The following is a 16000-nucleotide window of genomic DNA, read 5'->3' as shown; positions in this document are numbered from 1 at the left end:
GTTTTCTCAGTATATCTTTACCATGGTTTTCATCTTTGTTAAGTATATATCTGAATTTTTTTTTGTCAAATTTCAAAAACAGAAATTACTCTTAAAAAACTATTTTTTTAATCTTCAAAACTAATTTAGATTTTAAAAAGTTGATAACAAAACAAAGAAATTATTAGTGAAAAGTAGTATTTAATCGTTATCTAGCAAAATCTGAATAAAATATCAAAGTTTATGTCACAAGAAACCTTCACTCGCCACAATGTACACACTCATGTTCACTTTTTTCCTTACCTTTTCTTTAGATAATCAAAATCCAATTCGATAGATTGATAAAGATTCAGTAAAATAAAATAAATGAAAATACAAGAAACCCATTGAAGGCCGGTATGATTATAATTTGATTTGGTTTTTCTTGCATCTTACTTTTAAAAACAAAAATATATGTTTGGTAACTATTTTTATCTATTGTTTTGTGAAAAAATAGAAATAGAAACGTGTTTAATAACTATCTTAAGTTTTTCATTTTTTTTATTTTACTTTTTGTCTTTTTTGGTTGTTTTAAAGTTCAAATATAGTTTAGTTGCCAAAACGAGCCACTAGTAGTATTGACATGACTTTTGTTCTTAGAGGTCCCCCACTTGACTATTATTATTGTACTCAAAACAAAACTTTTATATATATATATAATAATAAATAACATACATTAAAAGTTTACTTTATCTAATACAATTATTTCTATGCTTCAAATATTGTCCAAATTTAGTATGTAATATTATTTTTCACTTGAGTCATTCACCTTAAATAATGTCGACTTCGATACAACTCTTCTGTATTGCTTTTGTAAATGTCATAGTTATGTTTAAATTAATGAAATTTATATATTACAAAATTATAACGAGCTCTAAGTGTGCTAAAAATTAAAATAAAAAATCAAATAATATATATTGGAAAAGTTAAAATTCAAAATTAAAATGATATATAAATATACATATTGCAAAATATAAAATAATGTATAAATACACATTGAAAAATTTAACATTCAAAAACTAAAATAATATAAAAATTTACGTACTAAAAAATTCAAATTTTAAAATTAAAATTAATAATAAAAAGAATCAATATTTACAAGTTGTTTTACATTGTGAGCTCGAGAACTATTTATTGAATTAAAAACATGTAAATCAACAAGCAAAAGTCTAACTTGTTTTTTAAAAATGACTATATAAATATAAAGAGAAAAAACAGAAACGGGATAGTAGAGACTACTTTCTTGATAATTTCTTAAATTTAGTTTCTTCAAAAATATTTCTTCAAATTAGAAAAAAAAAAATGAAAATGATTATTAAACAAATCTACTTCTTACAAAATGAGAAACTGAAATAGAAAACATGAAACATAAACGTTATTAAACAGATGTTTAAAAATTCTCTTTTTTTTTTAAAGAAAAATCTAATTTGAATTTTCAAAAACATTTTGAAAATAAATAATGAGAAAGAAAATCATGAGTAAAAGTAATATTTACAAGCTTAATTAATGCTTAAAGAGCAAATATAATCCATTTATACTTCAAATTTTAGGAGTTATATCAATTTAAACTAGTTTTATTAATTTAAATCCTAAACTTTGAGAATTGTATCAAATTTAAACTTCAAACTACTAATTATATTCATTTAAACTTTAAACTTTCATAAATAAATCAATTTAAACCATTCATTATGTTTTATTTATAAACATTGTGCGAGACGTGTAATTTTATCAATTAAATCTCTAAACTTAAAGTAAATCAATATAGACTCTCAATTAAGATTTATTTGACAATTATCCATTAAACTATAATCGTCAATCTTGTTAGATCTACATTTGTAATAGTCTACCCACATAAAAGAATTTATGCATTGACCATTTTTAAATATAATCCTAATAATGTTCTAAACCGATGCGTTTATAATAATTTATAAATTTAATTAAAAAGTTAAATATTTTGTACGATATATTTTAAACTAAATTTAAAGGAATATGTAACTAAATATATTTATAAAATTTCATAATTTAAATTCATATACTTAAGTTAATGCGTGAAGAAAACTTTAATATCATATCATCTAACCGAATATTTGATGATTATATGTTTTTTTTTTCTTTTGAAAGAAGTATTTATTATTTGTTAACAATAGGGTATAAACCTTTCTTTCTTAATACTCACACACATATAATATGAAATAACGAAGCTTTTACCCAAAAAAAAAATCATAACAAATTTTTATATGTTTATGTATCACACGCTCGGGAATCATGGATAATTTTTAATATTTGTGTAGATATGATAAATTGACGCCTTTTATTCACTTTCACACCTGACCTCCTTTCATGTTTGAAAGAACAAAATTAAAGAATAATATAATAAAATATTACCATTTTAAGACAATCGTTCACATTTAGTTACTTTCAAAAAGTGAGGTATGGTGGATGATTTCTCTAATTAGGTTTAGAATATTCTATTTGTTGTATGACATATCTCATCATTTTATTTATCATCTCTTTAAAATCTCTCAACTTGTAACCCTATCAATACTAAAATTCGTTGAATCGAATAGATATAGTAATGGTTAATTAAATGAGCATTACATTGCAATAACATGAGCATCTAATTATCAACATTCATTCATCCACGATAGCATAAATATAATAATAAAAGAACGAGTTTAGTATCTCACATATTCTAAAGATATTTACACTCTTGCATCAAATCACCTTTTACACATATTACGTTATGTCGACAAAATATTAAAAATCTTTTAATGTTTAAAGGGTCGATTGACTCATTCATAAACCGCGTTAAATCTCTAAAAGATTGAATAATTCCACGTTGACTATTTATGTATATACTATTTTAAATATTTGAACTAAAGAGACTACCAATAAAAAGTTGACAGAAAGAAGCATACCCATTATTATTATTATTATCTTTTTTTTTTTCTTTCTCAAATTACAGCTAGTTGCCTCAAACAAGATTAGACATAATTCTAATTCACCCCAAAGAGTTGTCTAAAATAAAAAATTACCGAAAAAGAAAAAGAAAAAGAAAAAGAAAAAGAATAATATATTTGTGGGAACAAAATCAGAAATTGGTGGGGCCAAACAAAGGAATTGAGAGCCGTACGATCTCATAATAATAATATGTAATTCTTTTATATATTAAAAAATGAATTAAGTAATAATTTATTTATTATAAAGTTGGGGCTAGTGGGCCGTGGGCCAAGCCCACAGTACTATTTGCATCATGCGCATATCTTTATCTAAATCTAATACAAGAATATCTCTATTATTTTATTATTTTAATATTTGGATTTTCTTTCACTAAAACATTTTCTTTTTCGATCGGACGGTCAAAAATCAGTCGACAGGTTTTCATTTGAAAGTGGTGGGGAGGGTGAGATCGTCTTTCCGCAGTAATTGCGCTTTGTCGTTTAGTCAGTTCCAGAGTTTAGTTAGGATTTCAACACGTGTCATGCACTCCTAGAAAAAACTTTTATTTATTTTATTTTAAAATATCTGGTTTATCCCTTGATTTTGTATATAGTTTCATTTTATTCCGATTTTAATTATTCAAAAACAAAATAGTTACCAAAAGGGACTTTAGTTTTCAATTTTTAGATTAATTTATTAAATCGTGGATAAAAAAGAAAGAAATTTGGAGTTGGAACTAGTATTTACCGGCTTAATTTTTAATAAACAAAAACCAAATAGTGATCAAACGGAACGGTACACTTGTTATTAGTTTTGAGTTTGATTTCCCTTTAGTTCATATTTTTCAAAATATTACATTTTTACTCTTGATCTTAGTTTCCATTTGATTCATAATGCTTTTACCACTAAGTTTTTACTAATGTCTTATTTTGGAGTGTTAATTTTTAATTAAGTAATTATAACTTAATTAGTTATCATTAGGGGTGTACATCGGTCGATTGGTGTTGGTTTTGGGAGAAAATCGGCACCGAAAATCAACCAAAAAAGAGTGTAAAATTCGTCCGATCATTGGTTGGTTTGGTTGGTTTTTTTTTAAAGAGGAGCCAAGATGAATGAAAAGGAAAGATGAATTGATAATGTGTTATTGTTAGGTTAATAAAATTAGAAACTTTTTTAATTTTAAATTAACCATTTTTTTATGAAAAAATTTAAATAAATCAAGTAATTGAAAATTAAGCAACATAAAAATCAATAATAAATCAATACTAAAATAGTAGACTTGGACTTGGGTTGGTGGCAATGGGCTTGCTTTTATACTTAGTTTTTTTAAAAAAAATTAAATATGTATATAGACATCGGTCATTCGGTTTTCAAATTTTTTTCAGAAAAACTGAAAACCAACCAACCAACCCCTCGCCCGCCCCGACCGACCTTAGTTTGATCAGTATTGATCGATCGGATCGGTTTCGGTTGGTTTAATGTACACCCCTAGTTATCATTAATCTTTTATCATTATGGAACTTCATTAAAAAAATACGTCATAATTATTTTAAATTAACTAATTGAAAATTAACCCCAAATAGCAAAATCAAGCATTAGTTATTCAAGAGTAAAATGGTAAGATTTAGAAATATTAAATTCAAATAGAAATTAGACTTAGAACTTAGATATAAAAATACAATTTATTGAAACTTAAAGACCAAATAAAAATCATCATGTCAAAGTAAGTTCACATATATTTCGATTTTAGATTTTAGAAGTCGAAGGTTCAATATTTCATCCAATAATTAATAATTATTGTATTAAAAAAAATCAACCCAAAGACAAGTATTCAAAACGGACTAAAAAAATATATAATTTTCCTTTTTTCTTTTTACTGTTGAGGGTGGATTTGGTATTTCATCATTACATTGCTACAATACAGACGCAGCCATTTTCTCAGTACTCTCACATCTATACCCTAATGGCCCAATCATTGTGGTGGTGGGCCAGGCTCAGTTGGGCCCTACCCACTCATTTTTAAATATTTATTTTTTCAGAAAAATATTTTATTTATAAAATATTTTCTTTTTAAGTGTGTATAATATATATGGAAGATAATGATGGAATTCCTTCTCATTAATGACTTTGTTGTTTGTGGTTGCAAATCTCTTTGATAGCTTTCCATATCTAATCATTTTTTTTAAAGCTTAACAACCTTAATTGACTCATTGACCCCTCCATCTAATCATATATGAGAGAAAAATTAATCATTTTTTCTAATTTTTTTTATAATTTAAGAATTAAATGTTGATGAAATATAAAAAAAATAATGGACAAAATGAAAAGATTGGATCATGTCAATTTATTCGATTTGCATTCAACTATGAAGACAATGCTTGAATAATTTTCGTGATGAATCTTATGATGAAGAAACGGAAAGAAAAAAGAATAAACAATATGTATACGAAACATATAATTTTCAACATATCTATGTCTATTTATTGTCCTTTTCACACATTTGCAACGATCTAAATAAAAAAAAATGTTTATGGAGTTACATCAAAATAAATTAATAAAACATATATGATGCATGCCATAGGAGGGTCAATTTTTTGAGGTGGATGGGCACTTGAACTTTAGTGGAAATGATGCTCCAACTGATTGTTGCCAACCCCTTTTGCTTCTCATTTTATTTACATTATCCTCAACTATGTCATATTTCACTTTTTATACAAAATTAACTCTATAGTTTTGTATTTATATGGGTATTTTAATGGTTGATCAACTTGAAAAGGAGTTTAGGGTAATGGAGAGATGACGATATGAGATAAGGGAATTTGTTCAAAGTCAGATCTTTATATTTTTAATCCAATTGTGTGATATAAAATAATTTATAATTACATCACAAAATGACGATGACTACCTATATATATGACTTTTCCAAAAATATAAAAATAAAAATAAAAATCTATTTGTACCTATAATAGGAATGAAGATGTCAAGCTTAATACTATTTATAAGGTGAAAAAAAAAATCATTAAAGATTTAAGTTTCCTACCTATTTCTTAAAAAACACAAAAAACAAAAAAAAGACCTAACCTTCGAAACATTATCATATATATATTGAAAAGATAATGGAAAGACTATCATTTTTATTTTTTGATCAACATTTTTAATTATATGATTTTATCTCAACGTTTGTAATATAATTTCAAAATAGGGTTTTTGATAAGTATAAAACTTTATATTACCATTAACCTTTCATTTTAAATTGTCCAATTAAAAACACACTTTAAACCTGGGTATGGTATGTTAGATCGAATTAAATTTCTATTTTTTGTATTCTTTAATTTGATAATGAAAAAAAGGTGTGAATAGAAGAAAAACATTAAGAGAATATTTTTATAATTGGGATTAAGAAGAGAATTTAGTGTGCCGATAAACATAATAAGATTTTACATCCTCTAATTTGAAGTTTTTCTATGTAAGTTGCCATGTTTCTTATTTAGTCACTTTAATTTAATTTAATTTCTTTGTTTATTCTTGCAATATAAGTGAAAGTTTTTCCAACAAAATTGCTACATGATAAGTTACCATTAGTCAACTAAGTTAAATACACAAAATAGTTAAGTAAAACCGGTTGAAATGCATAATATAAATTCTTTAACCTTAGAGATGCTTATTATTTTATATTGTTTAACATTTTCTCTAATAAAATTGTTCTCACTCTTTTTGAGCAATATTCGTCTTAGTTTTGGAGAAAGAAGCGGATTTGACCTTAAAATATAAGGGTAATAAGAGTAAAAAGTGATTGATTAATATGGTTTGGGAAGAAATGGGGAATTTGCAAATAATAAAGGTGACACATTTTACATGCAAAAAAAGAAGAGATATGGGAAGAAAATGGTGGCATAGGCACCAAAAAATGTCCACCAAGTGAAGAAAAGAGTGGAATGACAAGTAAGCAAATGTTATAAAGGGTAAAGCCTAGAAAGTGAATTTGTATTTTATTAAGAAAGATTTTGTAGAGAGACAGAGCACAAGGCAAGTAGCAGCGATAAAATCCCACGCGTGTGTCTCTCTTTGTTTCTTCTCATTGGTCTCTTTTTGTTTGTGCTTAGAGAGAGATGGTAGTTATTATTGTTGAAATGAATATTTTTTTTTTTTGGAGAGAGAGTGAGAGACAAGTTTTGATGTTGATTGAGCTATACACTTATTATTGCCTCAATATTTCCATATCTCTTTACATAATTGAGAGGCAAAAAAGTTTATCTTTCTATTTTCAACAAGATTTATAATTGGGGTTTTCTCATCCCTACATCCAAGGGGTATGCTTTCAAACATAACCTACTTTGTTCTCTCCGACAATTTTGACTCGTTTTTATTTATCTTTGATTATGTGAGATCAGTAAGATATTCTTTATTAGATTAGAAGTGACTACTTTAAGATATGATAAACATGATAGGGATAAAGACTTTAATACAAGAGTTTGAGTTAAATTTGGACTCGTGGAGATGATATAAAGAATTTAGAAAAATTTGGCAACATGAATATATGATCATTGAATTGAAATGAACCCCCTTGATCTAGAAAGAGAAGGTTATTAATTTTGACACACATACACGCACATGCACGCACACACACACACATGCATGCATACACACAGACCAGGGAAGAGAGAGAGGAAGAGAGAGATTCGTAATATACAAGGATGACAATTATATTCATTGGTATGAAGTCTTTTGGGTGGGTTCAAAAGCAAAGCTACAAGGGTTTATGCATGCTCAAAAATTGACAACATCATACCCATGTCGAGATAGGTGTAGATCCCATTGTCCCAATCAACTGGTATCAAAGTTATGGACTAAACCTACCTGAAGATTTCAAACAATTTTGAAAGCCTCTCAGATGAATTACTAGATAGAAAGGAGGAGGAGGAGGAGGAGGAGGAGGAGGAGGGGGGCTTTAGTATCAAATCTAAGAGTATATCTTTGTTCGAAGAAAGAAGATTAAAGCTATGATTGGTAGTCAGTACCACGTACATTCCATAATATGATCTATGATTGTGCTCTACTTAGCTTTGCTTTGGGTATTGATAAGAGCAATTAAGCTATCATAAGAAGTCGGGATCGAAGTGGACAAATGAAGGGAAGCTTATGGTGGTACTTTATGTGAGGACTTTTACAAGGAAGCGAGAGATCCATGGTATATAAGTGAGAAATCTTCATTGGTATGAGGCCTTTTACGTGATTCAAGAAGTAAATCTATGAGAGTTTATGTCCAAAATTAACAATATCATACTATGTAGAGAGATAGGTGGATGCATTGCCTTCAATGTACCATATCTAAATTATTAATTTGTTTAGGTGCAAATAAAGTCTCATATAATAGCTAGGAAAGTGAGAGATGCATATATAAGTGAGGTCAATTAACTCCATTTATACGAGACATATTGGGTGATTCTAAAAGTAAAATCATGAGAACTTAGGTTCGAAATAGACAATATCATGCTATTGCGAAATTTGGTGGAGTTCAGTTGTCCTTGCCATTTTGTATTGTCACTTTGTATTATTTATTAGTGAGTGGTCTCCAAAAAAAACAAATAAAAAGAGATCTAAGGTTTTGTTTCCAATTATTGCAAGTGGGAAGAAAAAGAATAATTGATAATTGGAAAAAAAAATTGTATATCTAAGCTTCTATGAGTATAAATAATAATAATTATTATTATTTCTAGCTTAAAAAGCTTGCCCACAATCACAAAATCACTTGTCTCAAAAAAAAAAAAAAATCACAAAATCACTCTAACATAAGCATGAGATTCTACGCGCGACATGTCGTTTGATTTGGGCTTCTCTTGGACTCTCAACATCTCTTTAGAACGATAATGCATTTTAGAAAGGCTTTTTCTACGCTAATAACGTAATTAAATTTGTCAAATTACAATAATGACTTAAATCCACCATTTTTTTTATGACTAGCCTAATATGTTACATATTACATTAAAATTAAACCAAAAAATCCATAGTATCTCATTAATTTCTAATCTTTTTATTAAAAAAATTGAAAAGAACTCATCACAAAAGGAAATTTCCATTTCCATTAAATTTATTAGATTTTATTTCTTCCATAATTTGTTTTACACATTTTTCTTTTTACAAATTTTGAATTTTGACTTAAATTTTAGATCTCCAAATTCGATGGATTGCATTTAATACATAATTATAGTATCAAATCTTAGTTTTCATCCACGTTTAAATTTTTTTTTTTTATATTTAACATGTTTATTTCAAATATATACAACATTATTCAAAATATATACAATGTTTATTTTAAATATATTTAGAACAATTACAAATTTAAGGTTGTTATATAATATATATCCTATATTATAATTTTGGTATCATTTTCTATTAAATTGCTTTGTTACACCTATTCATGTATATTTAGTCATTTTACAAATATATGTCCCATTTTATATAATAATAATGCTATGACAAATTGCAAAATCCACCCTTAAAGTATGATGATTGTTGCAATTTTCATCTAATGTTAGATACTTTATTCATGAAGTTTCATAGCACGTGAATAATTTTAGGAACATAACCACTATAACATATTCCTAAAATTTAGATATATATAACATATTTGTTAATGAATAAAATAAGAAACAATTAAATAGAAACATTCATTAATGATGATATATTTTATAATTAATGATTAATAAAAAAAAACTCTCTAAATAATTAATATTAAATTCATTTTTTGTCTTAATATTTTAATTATAAAATACTACGAAAATTAAAGAAGTGAGAATGTACTATAAGGTTAAATTCGTCTAGAAAATCTATAGAAATCTAGTTATGAAATATCGTTCAAGTTTTGATTATTTATGATATATTGTTGGTGAAGTAGGTTGATTGTTTAAATCTTTCTCATTGAGCTAAGAAGATTTAACCCATTAGAATTCAAGAAAGTTGAAGAAATGATTTTAAATCTTGTGATTTGAAATTCGAGAAATAATTTTAAATTAATTACTTCGTTTGGAACGATAAAAGTTTGAAATTAATGTATTTAAAAACTTATGTTTTGATGGTAATCGGGAAAAAAAAAAGAAAGTTAAGAATTCACTAATATAGGCTTATAATTATGAATTTTTAATTGAAAATTAGAATATGATAATATTAAATTAGTAATTTAATTCTAAATCCTGTGTAATCCGACCATTCTAATTATGAAAGTTTTTTTTAAGATAAAAGCAGGATTTGAAATTATTCCAAATTTCAAAATTATTCCATTTCTTGTAGTAACAAACAACATAATTCATTTGAAGTTGGTCACGACTTAAAATTCTTCAAAATCATGGTCATTAGGAAAATTTCCATACTATAAAATTAATATTTCATAAATATCCAAAATTTTAGTGATATTTCATAACTAGATATGAACATCATTTATGACATTTTTTACTTTTTGATGGATTCTACTCCATCTTTTAATCTTGTAATATTTTAAAATAAAAAATATATAGCATTTTTGGATTCAGTATTAATTATATAAGAATTTTATTTTTGAGTAATACATTATCTTTTATCAATAAATTTTTGAAATATTTAATTCTTTCCTTATTAACATCATTTTTTAAATTTGAGTTTGTTTTTGTTATTTATTAATTTCGATTGATATTCATTTGATGTAGGATATTTCAAATTAATGTTTCCTTCATTGTATGATATTTCATTTATTTTTTTCGATATTCCTAACTAAAAATCGATCATCTCTCCATTGAGATCTCAAATATATTGGAAAATGTAAATATATGTCACATATAACATGCTTCATTTTTTGGTGTGGTTACAAATATACTGGAAAATATAAATATACATAGCATATATTATTCGATATATAGTACAAATTGTTTTGTCTATTCATTTATCAAATATACTCGGGTTCATTTCTAGAAAATTCAAATATATAGTGTTTTACCTGGTTTTCTCTTTCGAAACTTCCTACTGATTCTTGAAACAAAAATAAACATACGAAAATTGCTAATTTTTTTCTCAATTACCTGAATTACTAAAATGTGCCTACATACCTCTTAAACTATTAAACTTATCCCAAGGATCAATATTATGATGTATATATGCAAAAATACATGTAAAATAATAACCATGATTGTTTAAACGTAGGTGTTTATAAGTGCATATAAGAAACCTATGAGACATAAGTTGTCAAAATCTATAAGTAAAATCATGGAGAAATGGTACTTTAACTCCAATCACCTATTAAAAGCGTCAATACATTAAAATAATAACAAGTTGCATGAAAACTAAATTACAAGATTAATCCCTAATTTTGGTAGGTTTCTAAATTTTAGTTTATGTATCTAAATAGTTTGAAATTTAAATTTGTTTTATAAAAAAGAAACTAATTAAATAAACATTGATTTAATATTAGCATTTTCTGATTTTATGTCTAATATGGTTTTGAAGTTTAAAAGTGTTAATTTTGAGTTTAATCTATTTATGAAAATTGTGTTTGTTTTAACTTTTGTTTTCTTGCAACTTTTTCCTCATAATTTTCATAGTAAACATTTGAATTTTTAGTTAAAGTCCATGTTAAAAAGAAAAAAATTAAAAATTAAGGCCGGTCGGCAATAACTTATTTTTTAAAAACTATTTTTTCTAATTTTCAAAATTTTATTTATTTTTTTAATCAAACAAAGACTCAATAACAGACAAAGAAATGTTAGATGTATTTAAATAATAATATGTATAATTAAAGTATGGGCTATGGAATAATATTTTATCACATTAGATTATTTTATTAAATTGAACCCTATTATGTGATCTAATTAATTAAGGCTCTATATTTCTAATTAAGTATGAACTTAATGGATAGAAATCCATTCCGAATTATTTAAGGTTTAATAGGAACTTAATTGAACTAGTATATAAAGATACCTTAGTTTACGGTACTCAGTATACCCAAACTATATGCACTCAATCTTTCTTAAATCTCATTTAGAGAAAATCCAAATAAGAACATTAAGAGTTTTGGTTGAGGAAGACAATTGTCATCTTAGAGTTATCATCATCTTCTATCATTAATCTCTTAATGGAATCTAGTATATTATTTATTCTTCGTAATTTGACATAAATGATCATAATATTAATCTATTTAATATAGATTTAAAATAATTATACTAACAAATGATATTAGAGTATGAATTTCATGTTGGATTGTTGATTTATATTTATTTTTCATTGATATTATGATTCAATTTTGGTATTAGTAAAGATGATTAAAGTTAAAAAAAAAAAAAGGTTTTGGCTCTTAATATAGCTTGTTTTAATCTGATTTTAATTCGATGACTTCGATGAAATTAAGAGCAATTCGGTGGAAGTTTCAGTGGATTTTAATTTGATGAATTTGGTGAATTTAAATGGTTTTTATTTGATGTTTTTTTTGTGAATTTAAAGTTAATTAAAATCTTTATTAACAAATCAATCCAATTTTTATAAATCTAATTTCTATTGGGAACATACCAATCCATTTGATTTTTTTGCCGTGTTTCTTGTTTGATATTTTTCTTATATTTTAGATTGAATTGGTCAAAATAATATGTAGGTATTATCTAGATGAAGATAATTACTTGGCCAAATTGTAGGTATGCATGTGGTAATGAGTACGTGACAATTTTAAGGATTACTCATGTGAAAATAGACGGTTCAAAGAAAGGTTATTTTGTAAGTATTTTGATTACTACGTTGAAAGTACCATGTTGTGTTAGGTATCTTGTGAAAGGGACCCACCATATATGTGAAATTATTTTGTCATATTTTAATTGTAATTAAAGTGTGGGGTGGGGGAATCGAACCTCTGACCTTGAGGTCGATAGTACAAGCACTATGTCAATTGAGCTACGCTCTTGTTGGCAAGATAAGTTATAATACTCATAAGGATAAATGAAGTATTAATGAGTTTATCTCACAATGTGTGTAAGAAGAAAATAGAATTAAGAGAGAAAGAACAGAAAATGCTCATTTGGCAACTAACTCTCGTGATAAGAAGAAAAGGAAATCTAGGGTGCTATAGAAGGGACTTCTCAATAGAATAAAAACAAGAAGTAGGCTACTGAAAATCCTTGTTTTTTCTATAAAAAAATAAAGTCACTTTAAGAAAGATTGTCCCAAATACACTAGATGACATGTAAAAAATGGTAAACTTCTTACTTTAATTTGTTCTTAAGTTAATTTAGCTTCCGTACCTACAAATACTTGGTTGATAGATTATAGTGCTATTACTCACATAACTATATCCATGCAGGGTTATCTGTGGAGTCGGCTATCAAATAATGTTGAAAGATTCATTTATGTGGACGATGACAAAGCAGTTTCAATTAAAGCTATTGAGAATTTTAGATTACGTTTAAAAACTTATTGTTATTTGGATTTGAATAGGATTTTTGTTGTACTATCATTTAGACGGAATTTAGTTTTAATTTCCAGTTTGGACAAATTTGGTTTTACTTGTTCTTTTGGAAATAAATAAAGCTAGTTTTCTTCAAGATTGCAAGCTTATTGGTACCGATTCTTTAATTGATAATTTATACATGCTTGATTCTTTTGCTTCATTTAACAATATCTTGTTATCTAATTCATGTGTTGCAAAGCGTAAATTAAATGAGAATTCTGTTATGTTATGACACAAAATTAAATGAGAATTCTGTTATGTTATGGCACAAGTATTTAGGTTACATATCTAAACAGAAAATTCAGAGATTTGTGTTAGATGAAATTCTTGATTCCCTTGATTTAAGTAACTTTGACGTTTGTGTGGAATGTATTAAGGGAAAATAAACAAACATAAGAAAATTAGGTACCAACAGATGCTCAGACGCCTTAAAACTTATATATACAAACATTTGTGGTCCATTTCCTACGACTGCTTGGAATGGACAACAATATTTTATTACGTTCATAAATGACAATTCAAGATATGGGTACATATATTTAATTCATGAGAAGTATCAATCTTTGGACGTTTTCAAATCTTTCAAAGATGAAGTTGAATTTCAACGTGGAAAGAAAATTAATGTCAAATCTGATAGTGGTGGTGAATACTACGGTAGATATGATGGATCAGGTGAACAACATTTAGAGCCTTTTGCCAAATGCCTGAAGGAATGTGGAATCGTATCATAGTACACTATGTCGGACAAACTCAGCATGAACGGTGTGATGGAAAGGCGAAATAGAACACTTAAGGATATGGTAAGAAGTATGATTAGTCATTCTTCTTTACTAGAATCACTCTGTTGTGAGACACTAAATATTGGGTTGTATGTCCTAAAACTCGTCGTTTATAAACATTATACATATTCTATTTTACAATAAAGTTGTTATTGAGGTTATTCATTAAAAATGTTATTAAATAAGTGAATTGCACCTTTTAACCCTAAATTCAATAAACTAAGAACCCCTGGCTATAACATGAATACTTGAACTTTATGTGGAGACATGAGAGTGGATCAAGTTTGAGTAATAGACAAAATGGTCTATAATAAAGGGATAAGGTTGGGTACCTTAACCTGGGGACACTATGGATGCGACCCACTTTGTATTTGATGCAAACGATGTGATCTTGAATTGTTCATGTGGAAACATGCGAGTAGGGGTGTCCTATTCAATGAGTCTGCATAAGACCAAACCATGAAATAGTCACTTTTACTTTATAACTCCATTTACTGATAAAACTAATTGAAGGAAATCGAACAAGAGGATTTCCATGAGCAGCGAAAAAACCATTCCAAATTACAATCATATATGAACTTTACAAATTACAGTCATAAACACAAATAAATGATTATGCAATCTTTACAGAAATTACAGCATGATACGACAAATAATCAAGGAGAAATGTTACAAACATTTGTAGACTCATCGCCAAGCTCCTTGATCACGAACGCTCGAATATAGCAACTTCAAACGCTCGTCCAACATGACCTCTACACAGCACGAACACCGCGCACTCGAACACAATGATCGCCTTGGTCACGAACACCTCAACAGTATGAACAGCCTCCACAGAACCTTGACGGCGTCGAGTTGAGTATGACACCACCAAGAAGGCTACCTTAGTATTTTCGGTGTGAGAATCCAGAGGGTGGGCTCTTGTGTGGACTTGGTTTGAGGCAGAAGACGGAGGAAATAACAATCGTATGAACGATTGAGCAAGTAGGAGAAGGCTGAACCTATCGTATAGGTCGATGCCCAATCATTTAGCGAAAGCTAAGTGATCGTCTAGCAAAAGCTAAACGATCGTTTAGCTCATCGCTTAGATGTGTGTCTGTCACCTACAAATACTACATGATCGTTTAACTTGCTCCAAGTTGTCGCTTAGTAAATCCTATTTACTTGACAACTTCTGTGAGATTATGAGAGAGAAAAATCTCAAAAAACAATTTTTTAACATTAACTTACTAAAATTAGGGGGAAAATTTCCTTTTATCTCACGGTTACCATGAAACCACCAATAACCTCCCACTCAATTGGTTATTAGAGAAAAAAATTAATTATCCAATAATTAATATTATTATAAATATAAATGATAACCAACTTATCATACTATATTTATAACCTGTAGTTTTAATATTTCATCTCATGAAACATATAAACCATAGTTCTTTTTCTTTTCCATAGTATTTAATCTAAATCTCATTTACATTAATCCTCCATTAGATGTATCTCATATATCATACCGATCATATCATATATAATCGAATTACCTCTTGTCAATTTGAACATTTCAAATCAACACCAAAAACTAATTCTCAACTAAATCCATTAAGCTACCAAGGGGACCTTATGGATCTGTAGCTCAAGCTCCAACGGTACGTGAATAACTGACTAAACTCTTTAGTCATGGGATCTACCATGCGTTAACTGCCAGGCACTCCCAACAGCTGAACTCTCCTTACCACAGATATATTATGTGTCCATCTTAACCAATCAGCAGTGCAACAACCCTTCACAGATCGCTCGTAAGTACAACTCGGCC

This window comes from Benincasa hispida, chromosome 1 (genome assembly GCF_009727055.1).
Source record: "Benincasa hispida cultivar B227 chromosome 1, ASM972705v1, whole genome shotgun sequence".
Classification (NCBI taxonomy): domain Eukaryota; kingdom Viridiplantae; phylum Streptophyta; class Magnoliopsida; order Cucurbitales; family Cucurbitaceae; genus Benincasa; species Benincasa hispida.
The sequence above is the reverse complement of the archived record's forward strand: the minus strand, read 5'-3'. Positions refer to the sequence as shown.